Here is a 23,353-nt window from a genome sequence, read left to right on the forward strand (position 1 = left end):
ATTGTTGATTAATGAACTTAAGTGTAGTTAAATTCAAGTTTAAGAATAAGTATAAATTGTTGATGTTGAGTTGTTGGGGCTGTTATGATGTAGTATGGATTGAGTTTTGATTGGGTTGTGATTGTGGATTCATTGTGGGTTGAATTGGAGTGTTTTAAATTTGGGAAATCGCGTAAACATAGCCGTCGTAATGTCCGATTTACTTTAGGCTGTTTTTGTTCTCAACATTAGGACCCTTGAACTCACTGCTAGGTTTTGACCATTGCCATGATTAGATAGTTCATGTTACAAGCTTCATTTTGATATGTAGTTCGTTTGATTCTGATGTACGGTTTAGGAGAAACGACCGTTTTAAGTAACGGCGTTTCGCGACCGAACCATTACCCCTCGCCTTACTTTGAAACCTTGGTTAAGGACCTTAAATGACTAATTGGGGTATGAAACATTTATGTAAAGTGGATTAGGCAGTTGGTAAGGTACTCGCGAAAGAATCGCCTTAAAAGTTGTAATGGTTAATTTATTAAAAATGGTGGAGCCGAGGGTACTCGAGCGACTTAAGAGAATCAGTAAGCGCAAAGCGAGCGTTAGAGTCTAAATTGGTTATAGTATAGATTTATACGTGACTTTGGTTTAATTCCAACTTATATGTTGTTTATAGGTTACCAGACTCGTCCCAAGCCATTTATAACCCCCAGTCGCTCAGGAAAGTTTACTATCCGTTATACTGTTGTTGTGATGTATACATTTGTACATGCATGATCTTGTGATAGATGCATAATGGTTATTTAGCAAATTCTTGCGATATATTGTAGCATGTGATATGGTATATATGCATGCCTGTTTCGTAATCTTGATACATATATCTGTTGATTCAGTTGATAATATCTATGCTAGAGATAAGAGGTATTTGCATATACCCTTAGTATAGGGGACCCAAAGGTGAATATTTTTCTAAAACCGGGAGTCGATGCTCCCGAGTATATTATATATATTTATGTATATATATATATATATATATAGTTTTCAAAACTATGAATCGAATAAGGTTTATTTGATAACTTTATTTTATTAATGAATATTATTTTGAATATTCATTCGAGGGCTTATGACTCCGTTTATTTTATTAATGAATATTATTTTGGATATTCATTCGAGGACTTATGACTCCGATTATTTACTAAATAATATTCTTTATTTTAGTAAAGAATAATGTGTCGATAATCAAACTTACTTTTGATTATTCAAATAAAGATATTACTTTCATATAAGTATATCTTTGGTTATTTAATGTTCATTTCAAGTATAAGTTTTATAACTTCTACTTCAATTATTTTTATAAAGATTAATCTTTATGGGAATATTATTTAAATAATAATATTCAGATATTTTCAAATATATTGGGACTGATTTATTTTACTAAATCAGCATCACTCCAAATATTCTTAAAAATGTTTTCGAGTCTTCAAAATGATTTTAAAGGTTAGGGCGGATCCCAAAACTCATTTTTATATTTAAGATCTTCCTTTCAAAGGGGATTTAAATATTCGCTCAAAACCTGAGGGATCGGGCTCTGTGGTATGTTTTATATTCGCAACAAGGTTGCTATTTTGATAAAAGAGTTTTTCATTACTTACCCAATATTCGGGAAGTAAAATTCTTGGAACAAGTTAATCCATTAACAGGCATCGCCTGGGAAATATCGGTGAGTTTTCCTTTCCAACTAGATACGACTTCTTGGTGGAGCCGTATCAACAAGTTTCTACTTGGGGAAAGGGGGACGAGCTTTACGTTTCAGAGTCATGGATTTCATCTGAACTAGGAGTGGCGTAAATGGTCGAGTTGCGCCGGCCCAGCCTTATTATATTGGCCCAAATGGCCTGGAAGTTCCGCTAAGACGGTACATTCCTTAGGAGTCCAGTGTTCGGTTGATAAGTAAATCCGAGAGGTTCTCCTCTACATGTAGAAAATGGTGGGGTTGTACTACTGCGACTGATCATCGTAAGTGGTCTTCCTGGCGCGACAAACTCCCGTAATGAGTTCATCATCCAATTGGATATTTCTGCAACACTACCCAGAGCACTTCGATAGGAAGGCTACGGTTGGGCGATTGTTGAGTGTTGGCAGGGTCAAGCTTTCAAAATGATGTTTGCATCATATAAAGTATCTCGTAACTTCATTTTATTTTGATGATATTTTAAAGATTGATTCTATACAAGTTTTGTCTTGTAGCTTAATCTATGGGTTGAACTAATTATAACTTGAACGGTGGTAGTTCAAGTAGTATTCGGAAAAGATATAAGTATATTGGAGTATCTTGTAACTTCATCTTTTAAACTTATATCTAGTAAATGATTATCTTATGCATGACAAAGATTTTCAGAAAAACGTTGAGACAAGGTTAGATATATGAGATCACCTTGCAACGATATTTTTATACAGTTATAAACTGGAACTCTGTGTATATTATGCATGGAAGAGGACTTCCAAGATTTTGAAAAGTATATATACATATATACTGAATATTTTGCGACTTGGTCGTGGTAAGATATCAAACTTGGTTCATTTCTTCTTGACCAAGACTTTCATGAGTACTATGAGAATGCTCATATATTGTAAATCCTTATACATATTATTTTGGTGGGCTTGTTGCTCACCCTTGCTTTCTTCTTTCATCACACAACATCAGATAGACAAGATGAACAGGACCAAGCTCCCAATTCGCGAGCGGATAGGAAACGTTCTGCAGTTTCCTATAGGCGTTGATGTCGCTGTAGCTGAGGTAGGAACTACCAATAGGCTAGGCTTTCAACTTTTGATGTACCAGATTATGTATATTTATGAATTGTAATAATGGCAAAGAAATGTAAATTTATTCAGAAACCCTTTTGAGGTGTAATGGCTTATAATTGTGGAATAAAATGACTTGTGTCATTTTTTGAGTATTCATCTCTGAGACTATAAATTGTGGTGTGTGTGTTTATTGTGGGGTCACAGTACAGAGTAGTTGATTATTTATTAAGATTGGGTGTTATTAAGGGAAATGGAACTCGTGACAACCCGGATCCCCGACCCTGGATTTGGGGGTGTTACAGAAATGGATCTCTAGTAGCAACTTCAAGTCCTGTCTTGATCTTAGCTTCATCAGAACCTAGCCCTGCTCTGTCTCTTGGTTCTCTAGCATTTAACCCAGTAGTCATGAAATCAGACAACAATTGGCTTTTCTTTGGATCTGATGGTTTGACATTTTTCCATAGAAGTTTCTTTTTGTCAGCTACTTTCATCTTGTCTAAATCAACTTGAGCTATGTCAAAGGCTGATGTCTTGATTACTTTATCAGAACTTGATGTTTCTTCTGTAGCTTGTTATTCTTCACTCTGAACAACTTGAGCTCTGTCAGAGGTTGTCTTGGATTCTTTAGTTATCTTCCTTCTTTTCAGAGTTTGAACATCTTCATCTTCAACAAGAGTATCATCATGAACTTGAACCAGTTTGCACACAGGTTTCATCAGGAATTCTTGTGGTTTACGGCGTGTGAGTATAATCTCTGTGAAGTTGAAGAAGCTCTTGGATAAAAAAAAGAATTGAACTAAAACCAAAACAAAATACTTTTTCTTGGTAGGTGTGATCAGAGGTAGCTTAATTATCCCTTCCACGGGGCATTCGACTCCAACAAAACCATATATCGGCATATCAGTTGGGGTTAATTGAGAATCATTGTAACACATCCTTATGAAGGTATCATAGAGTAAGAGGTCTACCGATGCTCCATTATCTACGATGACTCTTATCACCGGGCTGTTCCCTATTATGGGTGTTATGACTAGGGGATCGTCAGGGGAAATTTGACCTCTTCCAAGTCGAAATCATCAAATACCATTGTTACTCCTGTTCTAGCTCTTTTCGGAGCTTCTCCTACTATATGCATGACTTCTCTAACATAAGTTTTCCTTGAGTTTTTAGATGAACCAGCAGCAGTTGGTCCTCCAAATATTTTTATTTTATCACTCGTCCTCGGGGTTGAGGATTTTGCCCTTGATCATCTTGGTCCCTCCTACTATCATCAAAGTTCTTTTTTCCATTATTGTTTCTTTCCCCTCTTTCTCCGTCTCCAATATACTTACTCAATCTTCCTTTTCAGATAAGAAATTCAATTTCATCCTTTAGTTGTCAGCATTCATTGGTGTCATGACCAGCATCCTTGTGAAATCGATAATATTTGCTCTTGTCTAGCTTAATAGGATCAACCTTCAGGGGCTTAGGCCAGCGAACTTCTCTATCTCTCTCAATTATCATCAAGATTTGGCTCCTAGGAGCATTCAGCCTAGCATACTCAGTAATTTTTTGTATAGGCCCTCCCTTCTTCGGGTTTAAGTTAGCGTCTTTATCAACTATAGAATAATTGTCATTTGCATTGTATTCTTGATCGTTCTTTCGCTTTTTTCCACCAACGGCCTCGGTGTTTACTACCGTCTTCTTCATACTTTCCTCCACCTTGATATACTTTCCGGACCTATCTTGAAGCTGGAACATGCTTTCAGCGGGGCGCTTAGCTAAGAACATTATCTTGAAGAACTCTTCTTTAGTCCCTTACTGTAGTGCTATCATAGCTACCTTGTCGTCAAGATTCGGGACCTTCAAGGCTTCCTCTGTGAAATAATTCAGATAGTCTCTTAGGGACTCATTCGCTCCTTCCACAATGCCTATAAGGGATGCTGAACTTTTTTCATGCACTCTGCCACTAATAAATTGCTTGATGAAAGCTTGGCTCAAATTCTTGAAAGATCCAATCAAGTTTGGGGGTAGACGTTGTACCACCTTTGAGCCATACTCGACAGGTTTTGAGGAAAGGTCTGACACATGATAGCATCATTCATGGGCCGTAATAATAGGGAGTTAGAGAAAGTCCTGACATGATTAGCTGGGTCGTTAGTACCATCATACACTTTGATGATTGGCATCTTAAATTTTCTTGAGATGTGGGCATTCATTATCTCTTCCGTGAATGGTGGAGTTGGATTATCAGGATCTCCTAGAGGCATCAGATCACTAGGATCAGCTCTTGGGGTTGGAGCCCTCATTCTCGGTGTTAGACCTTCCAAGTCTATAACAGGAGGAGGATCCATTTTTCTTGCCGCTAGTGGAGGCCTTGATGTTAAGTGTATCTCTAAATCGCGCTTCAGTCTTTGAATCTCAGCTTCATGTGCCCTAATCCATTCTTGTACATCTTAGGGAATCGTCCTTTGAGTGTTCATGGGCTGTTGATTTCTGCCAATCATCGGCTCATTACCATCACGTCTCCTCCTCGGAGCTACTTCGTCATCCAACGAGTCAAAATTTCTAGCTGAATAAGGTCCGGAGAATTCTAGATTCTCAGGAATAGGTTCTAAACCACGGACATATAAGGGTGCCTTTCCTGCTCCTTCATTTTGATTAGAGGGTCCACCTCCTCCAATCTCGGGTTACATAGGCATCCCAGAAGGTGGATTGGTGGTTCCAGGAGTTACGACCGTCGATTATTCGTAATTAACAGGCGGAGGGTTTATGCCCGCATGCATCTGTTGGAACCAGGGATTCGTCCCTTGAGGTGGAGCTTGGATTGGGGGATTCATCCCTTGAACCTGGGCTTCAGATGCCTCTACTGAGATCCCTCATTGAGTGGAGGCATAGGTGGAGTGCGGGGGTATCTCCACCACCGATGAAATTGTTTGGGTTGTCCTAGCCGGTGTTCCTTCAGGGACGTGCTTCTGCTCCGTGTGTTCACTATGGTTGTTGTTGTTTCCCACAGACGACACCAAATGTTATGGGTAAAATACTACGGTGTATTTAATGCTAGGGTTTGTGAGCTTCAAGGCTCTCTTTGGCTGCTCTCATGCTTCGTGACTCAATCTGCCTTCACAAGATGCCTACGTACCTTGCTGTGTGCTAAGGATCAAGTCAAAAATGTAGTTCTGATTTGTGCGGTGAGCCCCCTTATATAGGTATGTGATGCCTTGAATTGGATTAGGGTTAGGAGACTTGGTGGACAAGTCTCAGACTTAGAGTTGACTTAGGATTCCTAAAATGCAGGAAATTGATTTCTTGTCCAATGAGGTTTCTTGGAGGCCAATCTCCAAGGAATTGTATCCTTATTTGAACTTTACTTGTCAGTTGTTTTTACCCAAATTAATTAATTACAAACTTAATTAATATTCAGAGTTTTGGGTCTCCTTTAAATGAGTTTTATTTGTAGCCCAATCCGGGTATAATTAATGCGATATTAATTATGCAATCAGGGTTTATTTTCTCTATCGGGAGTGGACCGAGAAAGAATGTATTTGTATAAATTTATTACATAATATTAGTTAAGAGTGACTAATAACTCTTAATATTGAAAACGGAGAAAAAAACATAATAAATTAAAAATGAGCACCAAGATTGTTGGAGGAAAAAAAATTATTATCATCTTCGAATTTAAATTTTAGAACCACTAAAAGAGGTTGTCGGAGATCTCTAACATATGGACCTGGGCTCTTTTAATGATTTGAAAGAGTAAATAGTCTTTTACTCCACACATTAGTAGGTTAAAAAGATAAATATGTATTTTAGTATTTTATCGTCCAATCTATAACACTCATTGCTTAAAGAATGGTGCAGTGTCTTCTACAATTGAAATATTAAAAAAAATGCCAATCACAAGAACTACAAATACAATCTATAATTGTACCGTATATTAAACAATATGTAATGCAAGTATGCAACGGGGCTGCAGGTATGTAATTAAATTAAAAATAAATAAACTACAGCATATATGAATGTAACAATAATTTATATAATCCTCACATGGTAATCATCTTGAATAATTGAGAAGAGAAGACCCAACTAGTGGTACTTGCTGGTAGCAACAGGGGAAAGACATAATAAGGGGTGGCACATGGCCAAGAACATGCTCCGGCTCCGAACTCTCTTAATCCTCCTCTTGGTAGGTCCCTTTAAATCATTAATGCCTTGTACCTCACTGTACCAAGTACTAACATGGCCAGTAGCTGTATTTTGTACTCGTGCTAGATTTCTCCCATGGGCCCAGTCGGGTTAATATCTAGTTAATATTTAGTTTATTGTTTCATATGTTAATTTAGTAAATAAATTATTCAGATATGTGTTTAAAAAGTTATATATTTATAAAATTGAATAATTTTTTTTATATATGTTATATAAAGTATTTTATTTTACAAATTTTACTTAAAATATTATAATATTGTGAATCAGTACAAATAAATAAAAATGAATGAGTAATTAGAATAAGAGAGGATGATAAATGTGGAGCACATAGAACTAGCTGAATTTAATTAGTGAGATATGAAGGATGAGAGCGTAAATAAAGAGAAGTAAAGAATATGAAAGAAGATATTTTAAAGCAACATAAGAAGAGGGGGCTGATCATTGCAAACCATGATTGTAGCACACCTTTTTATTGTTCACCTGACAAAATTAACTTGTAATAACTCGAATTTTTAAGACATTGTAAAAACACTTAATGAATAGTAACCCTGACAGACGGTAAAAACTTTTTAGCTCACACTATGTTGTGCATGAGAAATTGAGTTTCGGAGTTGATAACATGATTATACGTACCAAATGAGTGTATGTAAACGCTATTAGTTTTCGAAGAAAATGAACTTTGAAAAATGACCGTATTTACGAACCATCAAGGATTACGGGAATCACAATATAATTACGAATTTAAAACCCTGCGGATTTATATCCAATGAACGATACTTCAAAACATAAAGAATGTACATGAAAGGATTTACACCGCGAACCGTTTATGAGAAATTATTACGAAAACGAATAAGCGACCAAGCAAACGCGTAAACGAATAAATAAACGTATCGAACCAAACTAACTAATCATGGTAAGAAACTAACCATGGCTAGGTTACCAAATAGTAACCTAAACTAGGAAGTATGATGACCTAAAGCTAGGAATAGTAAAGCTAAAACCTAAAACTAAATAGATTAGCTTGTAACCTAGGAAGCTAGCAAGATATGTCCCTAAGATATGCTAAGATCTTCTAGTACTAGGATATATACTAAAAGATATACAAATATACAACACAATCTTTCAAGAGAAGCAAGCAAGAAGCACACAAAAATCTCTCTCTTCCTCCCAATCTTCTTCATTCAGCCTTGTTCAAAAAAAAGAAGAAAATTAAATTCAAAACCCTAAGTTCTAGTCATGGCAAAAATCTCCCATTAATTCCCAAGATTCATACATCCTAAACTAAGATAAAATAAATTTTCAAGCTCATTTCATTGAGGTTTGATGGGTGAAATAAATTCAAGAAAGATGATAATGAATAGTATGAATAGTAACTTTTCTTTGGTTTCTTGATTTTAATGGTTGATCTAGGTTCCAAAAATCCTACCAAGCATTCCCAAGACTTCATCATCATCATCAAGAACACATATCAAGCTTTCAAGAAAGGTATAAATATTTGACCCATCTTTATTTAAGGTTTAAATTCAAGAATCTTTTGAAACCTAGTTATAAACTTAGTTATAGTGGTTGATTTGTTGTAATCTTGATGTTTAGTTAACTAGTTCTAAGGTTGATGATTGTTTCCTCAAGAACATGATATTCTTGAGAGGAATTAGTGTTTGGATTATGATTTGATGATTGTTTGTGGTAGTATAGATATTTAAGACGTAAACGAAACTTGGATCGTAATCGTAATCTCGCTAAAACGAACAAAACTCAACATTAAGTTTCTGCAGAAAGTCCTGAATATATAAACTGTAGTTTCTTGAAAAACAAACACTTGATTATGAAATAAAATGTTATAAGGATTCTTTAGGCGCTTGAATCGCTTGATTCTGATTTACGGATCAAAAGTTATGACCATTTTAGTAAAAGTGATTTACGCGACAAAAACAGCTACAAATTTTTATAAACTTTGGGAACAGCTACAAACAGCTACAAGTTATGAACTTTGGGAATAGAAATGATCGACTTAAAAATATTTATAAATTATGAAATTTTTACAGAGAGTAGTAAATAGAGTTCCTTAACCGCTGTAAAAATTTCAAGTGAAAATAAGGATGTTTCGGTTTTATAAAAATATCGGAACCAAGACCGCGCAATTAGAAAAGCGTTAGAAATCATAAGCAGAGCCGACAATGGAAATGTAACCAGACATAAGGTACTTCGAAAAGGAAGCGACCACGACATGAATAAGTACTTAAAGAAGTAATAAAGGTAAAATAAGTTGAGAGAACGAATAATAAGTAGCATATGAGTACGAGTCGCCGTAAATAAGAAGGGAGCTAACGAAACGGTTTATGTTTATGGTTATAGATTTTTGAGCAGACCCTAGAGCATCCTCCACCTCAAAGTACCCAGGCAAGTTTACAAAACCAACTCCATATACTGTTGTGTTATGAAAATATTGTTTTATTATCTTTTGCATAAATGCCATACTTGCCATGATACTAAGTATTTGAGTTTTTGCATATATAGCGATGGCGTTACGATATGTATATATCGTAGAATGTTTTAACTCCGCCATGAGCGTGATGTATAATTATAAGACCGAGAGTCGATCGGAGTTTTAAAATGAAAACCCGGGAATCATTCCAATGATGTTTTGGACGATTAAAGTCCGCAATTATTTTATTCTAAGGGACTCGATGCCCACTTGCAAAATATTAAATACTTCGAACTTTATTAAAACGATTTCCAAATATCAAATTTCCTCAACTATATTTAATTACTCGAATAATGGATATTATTTCATTTATTCATTTAATATAGGAGAATTATTCTCAAATGATTATTTATTTCAAACTCGATTAATTATTAAAGATTACTTTAATTATATAAACATAAATTAGTTGAGGAATATTATTTCAAATATTTTTTTAAAGTATAATTATTCAAGATTTAATTATTTAAGGATTATTATTTAAGGATTATTATTTATTAAATGATTTAATATGATTTAAAAATCATAAAACCTGATTTAAAATACTTCTTGAATTTCAGAAAATCATTCGAATAATTCCAGATCGTCGACGAATATTATCTCGACATATTTTAAATATTTTGAATATAGTTTCAAAAGAAACTCTCTCTCATTTATTTATCTGTTGATAACGGTCAACTCACATTATCCTAGTACTTCCTCCGAAAATTCTTGGAAGTACATATATATATATACATATGAGACGAGCTGTTCCTATCAACGAGCAAAACGCTTGGGGAACTTCGATATAGTTCGATTATTCCAAGTATATGATAGGATTTCCTAAAGGATAAAGGAGGGGTAGAGATCCAAGTACTTCGTGTATTGGGTAGACTGTCGGTACCATAGGAGACGGTACTATATGTACCTAAGGACCTGCGAAGTGTGTGTATACCCGAAATGAGGACACATAGCCCGTATGCGGCAAGAGTGATAACCGGAATACGAAGGTGTCGTCCTTCTACTAGTAGAAAAGGTTACTGATTGTCCGTAGTATGAATGATCATCGTATGCGGTAGCTCCAAGTGAATGTCCTATTCTTCCAATTGGAATTATGATGCAATACCGTAATTCAAGCCTAGGTGCTGGGTTTACCATTAAGGTATTTGCAAGATAATAAATCCACTAAAGAATTTTTTTCGAAAGAAGATGTGTACTATCAAGGAAGACTATTTTTGAATAAAATATATTTATCATATATGGCATTATACTTGAGTTTATTATACCGTCATTTTATACGGTACATTATAATGTTGGGCATTATAACTCACACTTATTTTCTTATATCGACACAACACAATAGTGAATCAAGATGCCTATCATGAAACTCACAGCCAGGAAACGGGTAGGAAACGGCCAACTATTCCGTAGGATGTTTGGTGCTGTACCTCAGGTAGATCAAATAAGCTGGATTGGTTTTCAGTTGTTTTTAGTCCGGCTTATTTACAAGTATGACTTATGTAAGGTAATAAATAAGAAACGGATATTTGGCTGACGGACTAACCTTACTTAAAGGTTATTTCCCCGGTAAGACTTAATCACTTTTAGGTTGTAATAATTAATCACTTTGTGGATTGATTTACTATAGTAATGAATGGTTCATTTCCAAGACAATAATGGTAGTCCCTTAACAGTTCAACAAGAATTACAGAAGGGGGGTTTAATGGAATTCTTGAAATTTTTTCTTAAATAAAATTGTTCTAACTTAAATATATATATATATATATATCAGTATGATTTGATTTGCAGAGTGCGGAATAGTAACTTCAAATGAATCAAAACACAAGTAATTAAAAACAAAAGTCTTTAAAAACTTTCTGGTGGATTTGAATGTATCCACCAGAGATATATAATATATATCGAGAGAACTCTGTGTAGAAAAAAGCTCACAGCTTCTTACAAATGTTGAAAAACTAAGAATGCAGCTTACAAATGTTTCTCTCCTTGTATCTCAGTTGCATCATTCTATTTGCTGCTTCTTGGTTTATATATCACCAAGATTATAAAGCAATAAGTCAAGATAATAAAACAAAAATCATCAAGTCTAATGCTACTTCATTACTCTATTCCAACATCTTTGAATATCTTCATAATAGTATGGAAATGGCAATGCTTCTTTGTTCTCGAAACCCAGTTGAATAGGCTACCACATTCCATTTGCATACACTCGACGCATGTGACTGTGTTGTCACTGTCAACGGATATTTGAATTGATTATCCGTTGATTACATGATCATCCGTCGATGGCTTTGTTGATCATCCGTCGACAGCTTTGTTGATCATCCGTCGACACCTATATTGATCATCCGTCGATAACTTTGTTAACCATCCGTTGGTAGCTATTTGGCACTTGACATCATTTCATTTATGCAGAATTACAAGACATCATCTATGTACAATTAATCAACCTATTCTGCATATCTAGTTAAAGTCAATCATGACTTATATGCTACTACAGAATCTATATAAAGGTGTATGCAGAAATGTGCTACACACTTATTGTTACATAAGCTACTCACTCGATGGATAATAAATCATCATCTGTCGGGACTATATTGAGTCATCCGTCGGGACTATAATCCTTATTCGTCGAGTGCTACATTTTTTACTAAGTAAAATCTACCAAGGTGTTTTTTTAATGAAATCATCAAGTTCACAACATGTACACAACAATCTCCCCCAATTTATGTCTACTGGAATTGTAGCCATAAATTAAGAGAAACTTGATGATAACAAAACACCCTAAAAATACAACTTTGAAATAAAGTAGATAATACTGTAAAGTGCTTCAAATGATAAAATGTACAAAGTTTAGCTCACAGTCATTTTCAAGGTGCTCCTCTAGCCTGAGCAGATTTATCTAGTTCCTTGAAGGTCTGGATCTCTTTCCAAGCTTTCTGTTGTTTTCTTCTATCTGATTTTGGAGCTGTCTGTGGAATTCCAGTTCATCAGATTCTGAGAGATTTAGCTTTTCTTGCATCTCCAAGAGAGTCTCATTGCTAGAGATGCTCAATTGGTCTTCTAATCTGAAAAATCTTCTCACTCCCTTGTCATCCATTAACTCCATCAGCCAGTAGGGCCTTAGATGCACTCTTCTCCTTGTGTAAGGGATAATTAGAGTCTTTGGGAGTTATTCTTTAGCTCTAAAACTCCTCAGTTCTTCAATCTTCTTTAGAACCAATCTTCTTGCAGTTACATTGAACCCAAAGTTCTTCTTGAAAGATGAATAAACCTTAATCAGTACAACTTGGCTTTCTTGAAGGATCCTGTGAAGTGGCCATTGAATCTCCTTTCCTCCCTTGTACTTGAAAACTAACCTTTCAGGTAGGTTTCTATATGCATCAATCCCTCTCACTTCTTCTAGTTCATCTAGGTAGAGATTTAGATCAGAGAATTCCTTGACGTCACACAAGTACATGTAATCTCCCTTATTGACTTTAGATTGAGCTTCGACTAGAGATTTGGATTTGAGAGGTGACAACTTCACTTTCTTGACTACTCTTGACTTTGTTTGTAATAACCCCAATTTTTGGAAATTTTTGAAACCCTTATGAATAGTGTTTTTTCTGAATGAGAAAACTTTTCATGCCACACTATGTAGGGGTTCTGTTATGGATATTCTGAGATTTTATTAGTACTCTATATGGTATATAAGTGTATGTAAAGATCGTCAGAATCCAATTCCGAACACTTTGATTTTTCCCGAAAATCCACTAGATACGGAAAGAATTGAGTATAAGGTAACATGATTAAAAGGATTTAAATTCAAGGATTATAAGAGAGGATCATAAAAGGAATATAATATATTGAGAAAGGTTAAGGGAACCCAAGTAATAAGATCCCGGGTATGATCCCTCAAACGATAAACGAGAACGAAAGTTAAGTGAACCGTATAACAGATCAGCGGTCATTAGCCAAGTAATTAAGAGCTAATCAAAGAAGTTAGTGATGATGATGTCACCACACCAACAAGAAGATGACAAGTGTGGGAAGATGACATAGGAGGATGACATAAGCATGACCAAAGGGAAGGTATTGTTGGTTGATTTCAAGCCACACAAATTTTACCATGGTTAAAAGGTAATTAACAAAACAAAAGGATATCAACCAAGCTTTTTATGCACAAAGATCAAGAAAACAAAGCAAGCTTCTCTCTCCCCCCTTTTCATCTTCTTCATTTCGAATTTTTCACCAAAATGGTGAATTAGAAATTCAAAACACAAGCTATACTCCATGGAAAATTATAAGGTTTGTTTCTTTGGATCCTATATTTCATAACTAAGAAGAGCAAGTAGTTTGAGTGCTTGAATCAAAGGTTTTCTATCTCAAACAAATCATTTTAGTTTAGGGTGAATAGTAACTTTCAAGAACAAATTTGTGATTCTTGATTTTATTTGCAAGGTCAAAGTAGCTTAAGCATATATTAAGGCTTCCATGGACATTCCAAGGATCTTTCATGGATTAAAAGCTTCAAGGAAGGTATAATCTCTTAACCAAGATTTGTTATTGAATGTTAAGAGCATAATATGAGTAATATAGTTCATGAGAGGCTTGATGGTTGTGTATGTAGAGATTAGTTGGTTTTGGGTTGTTTTTGGAGTTGTAAATCTTGGTTGTTGATTAATGAACTTAAGTATAGTTTAAATTCATGATAAAGAATAGTATAAATTGTTAATGTTGAGTTGTTGGGGCTGTTATGATAAAGTATGGATGGATTTTTGATTGGGTTGTGAATTGGGATTGATTGGTGGTTGAATTGGTTGGTAAAATTTTGGGAAATCGCGTAAACATAGCCGTCGTAACGTCCGATTTTCTTTGGACTGTTTTTGTGCATAGCATTAGGACCCGAGAACCCCCTGCTAGAATATGACCACTGCCATATTTAGATAGCTCATGTTACGAGCTTCGTTTTGATATGTAGTTCGTTCGATTCCGATGCACGGTTTAGGAGAAACGACCGTTTCAAGTAACGGCGTTTCGCGAACGAAACTTTTCCCCTCGCCTTACTTTGAAACATAGGTTAAAGACCAAAAAGGGTTAATTAATGTATGAAACATTTATGGTAAGTGTGCTAGGCAGTTAGTAAGACACTCGCGAAGGAATCGCCTTAAAACTCGTAAAGGTTAAATTATTAAAAATGGTGGAGCCGCGGGTACCCGAGTGACTTAAGCGAATCAGTGAGCGCAAAACAAGCGTTAGAGTCTAAGTTAGTTAAAGTATAGATTTACAAGTGACTTTGGTTTAATTCCAACTTACTTGTTGTTTATAGGTTACCAGACTCGTCCCGAGCCATTCGTAACCCCAGTCGCTCAGGCAAGTATTCTATCCGTTATTCTGTTGTTGTGATGTATACACTTGTATGTGCATTATCTTGCGATAGATGCATGTTGGTTATTTAGCAAATTCTTGCGATATATTGTAGCATGTGATATGGTATATATGCATGCCTGTTTCATATTCTTGAAATATATATCTGTTGGTTCAGTTGATAATACCTATGCTAGAGGATAGCGGTATCTTGCATATACCCTTAGTATAGGGACCCAAAGGTGAAAATATTTTCTAAAACCGGGAGTCGAGGATCCCGAGTAGATTTTGTATATATATGGATATGGATATATATATATATATTTATATATATATGGTTATAGTTTTCCAAACTATTAATCGAATAAGGTTTATTCGATAACTTTAAACTTTATTATTTATTAAATATTATTTGAATATTCATTCGAGGGCTTATGACTCTTTTATATTATTTATTGAATATTATTTGAATATTCATTCGAGGGCTTATGACTCTTTTATATTATTTATTGAATATTATTTGAATATTCATTCGAGGGCTTATGACTCTTTTATATTATTTATTGAATATTATTTGAATATTCATTCGAGGGCTTATGACTCTTTTATATTATTAGTGAATATTATTGAATATTCATTTGAGGATCTATGACTCCGATTATTTGCTGAAATATATTCTTTATTTTATTAAAGAATAAGGTGTTAATAATCAAACTTATTTTCGATTATTCAAATAAAGATAATACTTTCATATAAGTATATCTTTGGTTATTGAATACTCGTTTCAAGTATAAATTTTAATACTTCTACTTCAATTATTTTTATAAAGACTATTCTTTATGGGAATATTATTTAAATAATAATATTCGGTCATTTTCTAAATATTCTGGGGACTGATTTACTTCATTAAATCAGCTTTACTCCAAACACTCTTTAAAGTGTTTTCGAGTCTTCAAAATGATTTTTAAAAAAAGTCAGAGTGGATCCCAAAACTCTTTTTTTTTATATTTAAGATCTTCCTTTTAAGGGGATTTAAATACTCGCTCAAAACCTGGGGAATCCGGCTCTGTGGTGTATTTTATATTCGCAACGAGGTTGCAGATTTGGTAAATGAATTGATTACTTGCCCAACGTTCGGGAAGTAAGCCCATCTCATTGAGTCGGCATAAGCGACAGGCCGGGGTACGGTCTATTATTGTGTAAGTGGCTGGGTGGCAGTCCATCAACGCGTGAGGGGCCGGGGTACGGTCTAGCGCGAGGTCCTAATGCGGCCAGGGTGATGACCGGTGAGGAATTCATCCATCTACAGTAGAAAAGGTTACTTATTGGTATCTTTGCCTGATCAGCGAGATATCGGGTTTATGCCAAAATTCTTTTCCTTTCCAAAATTCATTGGATGTTTCAAACTCTGTACATACTTTACATAACAGAGGTTCCAGGAAATGTTTAAGAGATATATATATGTGGATATATATATCGGGACTAAATAAAGTATCTCGTAACTTTATTTCATTCAATAATATTTCAAAGATTGAATCTATTCAAATCTTGTCTTGTAGTCTCATCTATGTGATGAACTTTTGAAACTGATTATAACTTGAACGGTGGTAGTTCAAGTAGTATTGGGAAAGATATAAGTATATTGGGGTATTTGGTAACCTCATCTTTTAAACTTATATCTAATTAATAATTGTCTTATGAATGACAAAGATTTTCAGAAAAACGTTGAAACAAGGTTAGATATATGAGATCACCTTGCAACGATATTTTTTTTATACAGTTATACACTGGGACTTTGTGTATATTATGCATGGAAGAGGACTTCCAATATTTTGAAAAGTATATATGTATATATACTGAATATTTTGCGACTTCATCGCATTAAGATATCAAACTTGGTTCATTTCTTTTGACCAAGACTTTCATGAGTATTATGAGTAGGCTCATATATTGTAAATCATTATACATATTATTTTGGTGGGCTTGCTGCTCACCCTTGCTTTATTTCTTCATCACACAACAACAGTTAGGAAAGATGGCCAGACTCCAGCAGACCCAGCGCAAGCGCGTGGGAAGCGTCCCGCGTCTTCCTGTTGATGTTGTAGCTGCTATAGCTGCAGAGGTAGATCTATTGTAGATCAGACCATCTACTTTTGAGAATCAATTATGTATAATTATAACTTGTGGCAGATAATGGCAATTAACTGTAAATTTATCAAGTAATCATTTTGGGTTGTAATAACTTTTAAATTGTGGATTCAAAGACTTGTACTTATTTCGATTTCATCTCTGAGACTATAACGGGTTGTGGTGTGTGTTAGTGTGGGGTCACAGCATAAGGTTATTTATTATTAATTAAGTGAAGTGATATTGTGGAAAGAAAGACCGTGACAACCCGGATCCCCGACCCCGGATCTGGGGGTGTTACAGAAATGGTATCAGAGCTAAGCGTTATAAACCTCAGAGATGATGGGACGTTAAGATAATAAGTTAACTAAGATAATAAGAACTCTTGCCAAGTTCATAGTCGGGCTACCTAACGTAGCACTGACAGTTAAAACCCTTATGGGAACCCTTATAAATATCGTGATAGAAGCGTAGTTCGTTATCGTAGATGGTAGCGGGACTCCGAACCCTGAGGTTGAGGAGCAACAGCGCGATGATATTTATTACTAATTGGAGATCGGATTGTGGATCCGATAGAGTGTCCTAATGCAGGACCGGATGATGTTGATATTGAGAATGTAACGGTTGAGGATGTTGTCCTAGAAGGGATAGTTGCTGAGAAGGATCCCATGGAGGATCCTGACAAGAATGAATAAAGGACCACTGATGAACTGATGACCATGGTTAGGCCGACTACCAGAGGTAGGATTGGTCGGTCACTACCAGAGGTTCGTTCAAGTTTGTAAAGATAGTAGCCCCTTTAACGCGGCTTACTCATAAGACTGAGAAGTTCGAATAGGCAGAGAAATGCGAGAGCAGCTTTTAAGAACTGAAGCAAAGGTTGGTGACGGCCCCTATGTTGGTGTTGCCGGAGGGAAAAAGGAGATTTTGTGATTTGTATGTGACGCTTCGTATAAGGAATTAGGGTGCTTCTTATATAGCACAGCAAGATAATCGCGTACATGTCAAGACAATTAAGGTAATATGAAATTCGATATCCCCGCCCATGAGCTTAGGCTCGTGGCAATAGTTTTACCCTAAAGATTGGAGGCACTACTTGTATGGAGAGAAGTGCGAGAATTACCTAAGCCATAAGTGCTCTAGTACATTTTCACGTAGAAAGAGCTCAACATATGCCAGAGGAGGCAGTTAGAGCTAATCAAGAATTATGATTGGGAGATTCTTTATCATTCGGGGAAAGCCAATATGGTGGCTGATGCCCTTAGTAAAAAGGAGAGACTCAAGATGATAATGTCTTTGGGAGAAGTGATAAGAGATTTTGAGAAAATGGAAATAGAAGTGAAGGTAACCGGAGCCGGTACCTAAAAGCTGTTTGAGATAGCAATACAACCCGAATTATTGGAAAAGAACATATTGTGCCAGTAAAAGTGATGAATGAAGGCAGAGAGCCAACAAATAGATATGAGATTAATACCGAGAGAGATGATAAGGGAATAATGAGGTATTCCTATAGAAGTTGGGTTCCGAAAGTTCAAGAGCTTAAGGATGAGAACTTAGATGAGAGCCATAGTTTGAGGAATAGGATTTAGGGCAAACCCAGAGTGTGATAGTCAGGGAGGTTGCCATCAAGAAAGAAAGAACCCATAACATAATAGAGTGGAAAACAAGGTTTTTAATGTATAAGATAACCCCGATTATGGGAGAAGGTGGAAACATTTCATACTAAGGAAACAGAAAGTCGAGTAAGGAAAGGAGACCCGAGACGGTACTCCTATATGGCAATTTATGGACCTGTCTAGACAGAACTTAGACTATTATCCCCAACCACCACCCTGAGGGGACAATGCGGCAGGAAATTCTTTCATGACCTTTAAATCGTTAAGCTCTCAGAGTTCCAAGGAACAGGTTGACCTAGTCGAGGCAAGAGCCTGGCTAAAGGAAATATAGGAATCATTTGAGATTCTAAATGATTGACGAATCACAAAAGACTGTTTTTATCACTCACCCTCCTAAAAGAGAGACCACCTGCTGGTGAAAGACCAAGAAAGGCACGGAGCCAGAGGTTATAATAAACTGATTTAAGTTCAGTCAATTATTTTAGGAAAGTACTTCCCAAGGTTATGGAGATAGTGTAAAAGCTTTAGAGACGGAACAAAGGCAGACGAGTATGATGAATTATGAATCTAAGTTGTAAAAGTTATCAAGATTCGTTCTGAGGACACGAATCCAGAATGACGGGATGTATGAAATCAATATTTATGTTGTGTTGGTCCATGAAATAATGATAAGAGAAAGGAAAATAAAAAGAAACTGAAGTGGAAAGGAATATAAAGGCAATAGAGTTTGAGGAATGATAAGGGAGTTGGGTATGAGGAAACCCTAAAGACTCATAACAATAGACATAGAAAAGTATGTAATCGTCAGGATGAGGGTGATATACCATGAGTTAAATTGGTGGTTGAAGGTATAAGAGATACATATATATTATCCCCTGTAAGTTGGGAGGATTCGAAGAAACCTTGAGATAGTTCGAAGGATAAATAATGAGACGCGGATAGACTGAGGAGACAAGAAAGTAAGAAATTAATAAAATTGGATGAAGGAAGTGACCTTCAAGAATGTGAAGTGTAAGACCGGTGGCTTGATACCCAGGAAGGGAGACGCCAGGTATGAAAGATATCCCAACATTGAGGTGACTGTTGAGATAAACAACAAAAGTAAATAAGGAATTATTAAGAAGAAGTTCATGTTGAACATGACCAATATCTTCCAGAACATCCATGTTATCATTACCAAATCAGGAAAGACAAGCGGATAACCGTTGTTATCTTTTGGAGGCCATATGGATTGACCTTAATTTGAATAAGGATGCTATTATGAAGTTAGGTATAGACTATCGAGGTGGGATTGATGAATAAGATAATCTATCAAGGATATATGACTTGATTTATTCGTGGAAGGATGCAGGTACCTTTTAAAGGTGGAATTAAGGATAGAACATCGGTAACTTAAAATGAATCCTAGGGGAATGCATAAAGGTTGGCATTTCACCCTTAATAGGGATAGTATGAGTTTTGACAGTATGAATTGGAAAGGATTAAGGTAATAATAACCTTTAAGGATCAGTGGAAAATTTTTTCAGAAGTATATAGACAATGGTTCTAGTATTAGTAAATGGTATTTTGATATGCCCTGTATATAGGGGCATATGAGCACATAGACATGCAACCCGACGTAACCTATATGGAGCAACCAGGAAGGGTATAGAGTGAAAAAGGAACAAGTGCTTAGGAGAAGGGTTATCAAACTAGGCAGAGTTTGGTGGTAGGACCACAATATGGGAAAATTTACTTGAGAGTTAGAAAGTGCAATGCTAAGAAAGTATCCCTGTTCATTTTCTATCTGATTCCGGGACGGAATCCTTTTAAGGAGGGGAGACTGTAATAACCCCAATTTTTGGAAATTTTTGAAACCCTTATGAATAGTGTTTTTTCTGAATGAGAAAACTTTTCATGCCACACTATGTAGGGGTTCTGTTATGGATATTCTGAGATTTTATTAGTACTCTATATGGTATATAAGTGTATGTAAAGATCGTCAGAATCCAATTCCGAACACTTTGATTTTTCCCGAAAATCCACTAGATACGGAAAGAATTGAGTATAAGGTAACATGATTAAAAGGATTTAAATTCAAGGATTATAAGAGAGGATCATAAAAGGAATATAATGTATTGAGAAAGGTTAAGGGAACCCAAGTAATAAGATCTCGGGTATGATCCCTCAAACGATAAACGAGAACGAAAGTTAAGTGAACCGTATAACAGATCAGCGGTCATTAGCCAAGTAATTAAGAGCTAATCAAAGAGGTTAGTGATGATGATGTCACCACACCAACAAGAAGATGACAAGTGTGGGAAGATGACATAGGAGGATGACATAAGCATGACCAAATGGAAGGTATTGTTGGTTGATTTCAAGCCACACAAATTTTACCATGGTTAAAAGGTAATTAACAAAACAAAAGGATATCAACCAAGCTTTTTATGCACAAAGATCAAGAAAACAAAGCAAGCTTCTCTCTCCCCCCTTTTCATCTTCTTCATTTCGAATTTTTCACCAAAATGGTGAATTAGAAATTCAAAACACAAGCTATACTCCATGGAAAATTATAAGGTTTGTTTCTTTGGATCCTATATTTCATAACTAAGAAGAGCAAGTAGTTTGAGTGCTTGAATCAAAGGTTTTCTATCTCAAACAAATCATTTTAGTTTAGGGTGAATAGTAACTTTCAAGAACAAATTTGTGATTCTTGATTTTATTTGCAAGGTCAAAGTAGCTTAAGCATATATTAAGGCTTCCATGGACATTCCAAGGATCTTTCATGGATTAAAAGCTTCAAGGAAGGTATAATCTCTTAACCAAGATTTGTTATTGAATGTTAAGAGCATAATATGAGTAATATAGTTCATGAGAGGCTTGATGGTTGTGTATGTAGAGATTAGTTGGTTTTGGGTTGTTTTTGGAGTTGTAAATCTTGGTTGTTGATTAATGAACTTAAGTGTAGTTTAAATTCATGATAAAGAATAGTATAAATTGTTAATGTTGAGTTGTTGGGGCTGTTATGATAAAGTATGGATGGATTTTTGATTGGGTTGTGAATTGGGATTGATTGGTGGTTGAATTGGTTGGTAAAATTTTGGGAAATCGCGTAAACATAGCCGTCGTAACGTCCGATTTTCTTTGGACTGTTTTTGTGCATAGCATTAGGACCCGAGAACCCCCTGCTAGAATATGACCACTGCCATATTTAGATAGCTCATGTTACGAGCTTCGTTTTGATATGTAGTTCGTTCGATTCCGATGCACGGTTTAGGAGAAACGACCGTTTCAAGTAACGGCGTTTCGCGAACGAAACTTTTCCCCTCGCCTTACTTTGAAACATAGGTTAAAGACCAAAAAGGGTTAATTAATGTATGAAACATTTATGGTAAGTGTGCTAGGCAGTTAGTAAGACACTCGCGAAGGAATCGCCTTAAAACTCGTAAAGGTTAAATTATTAAAAATGGTGGAGCCGCGGGTACCCGAGTGACTTAAGCGAATCAGTGAGCGCAAAACAAGCGTTAGAGTCTAAGTTAGTTAAAGTATAGATTTACAAGTGACTTTGGTTTAATTCCAACTTACTTGTTGTTTATAGGTTACCAGACTCGTCCCGAGCCATTCGTAACCCCAGTCGCTCAGGCAAGTATTCTATCCGTTATACTGTTGTTGTGATGTATACACTTGTATGTGCATTATCTTGCGATAGATGCATGTTGGTTATTTAGCAAATTCTTGCGATATATTGTAGCATGTGATATGGTATATATGCATGCCTGTTTCATATTCTTGAAATATATATCTGTTGGTTCAGTTGATAATACCTATGCTAGAGGATAGCGGTATCTTGCATATACCCTTAGTATAGGGACCCAAAGGTGAAAATATTTTCTAAAACCGGGAGTCGAGGATCCCGAGTAGATTTTGTATATATATGGATATGGATATATATATATATTTATATATATATGGTTATAGTTTTCCAAACTATTAATCGAATAAGGTTTATTCGATAACTTTAAACTTTATTATTTATTGAATATTATTTGAATATTCATTCGAGGGCTTATGACTCTTTTATATTATTTATTGAATATTATTTGAATATTCATTCGAGGGCTTATGACTCTTTTATATTATTTATTGAATATTATTTGAATATTCATTCGAGGGCTTATGACTCTTTTATATTATTTATTGAATATTATTTGAATATTCATTCGAGGGCTTATGACTCTTTTATATTATTAGTGAATATTATTGAATATTCATTTGAGGATCTATGACTCCGATTATTTGCTGAAATATATTCTTTATTTTATTAAAGAATAAGGTGTTAATAATCAAACTTATTTTCGATTATTCAAATAAAGATAATACTTTCATATAAGTATATCTTTGGTTATTTAATACTCGTTTCAAGTATAAATTTTAATACTTCTACTTCAATTATTTTTATAAAGACTATTCTTTATGGGAATATTATTTAAATAATAATATTCGGTCATTTTCTAAATATTCTGGGGACTGATTTACTTCATTAAATCAGCTTTACTCCAAACACTCTTTAAAGTGTTTTCGAGTCTTCAAAATGATTTTTAAAAAAAGTCAGAGTGGATCCCAAAACTCTTTTTTTTTTATATTTAAGATCTTCCTTTTAAGGGGATTTAAATACTCGCTCAAAACTTGGGGAATCCGGCTCTGTGGTGTATTTTATATTCGCAACGAGGTTGCAGATTTGGTAAATGAATTGATTACTTGCCCAACGTTCGGGAAGTAAGCCCATCTCATTGAGTCGGCATAAGCGACAGGCCGGGGTACG

Source organism: Apium graveolens, chromosome 3 (genome assembly GCF_009905375.1).
Source record: "Apium graveolens cultivar Ventura chromosome 3, ASM990537v1, whole genome shotgun sequence".
NCBI classification, from domain to species: domain Eukaryota; kingdom Viridiplantae; phylum Streptophyta; class Magnoliopsida; order Apiales; family Apiaceae; genus Apium; species Apium graveolens.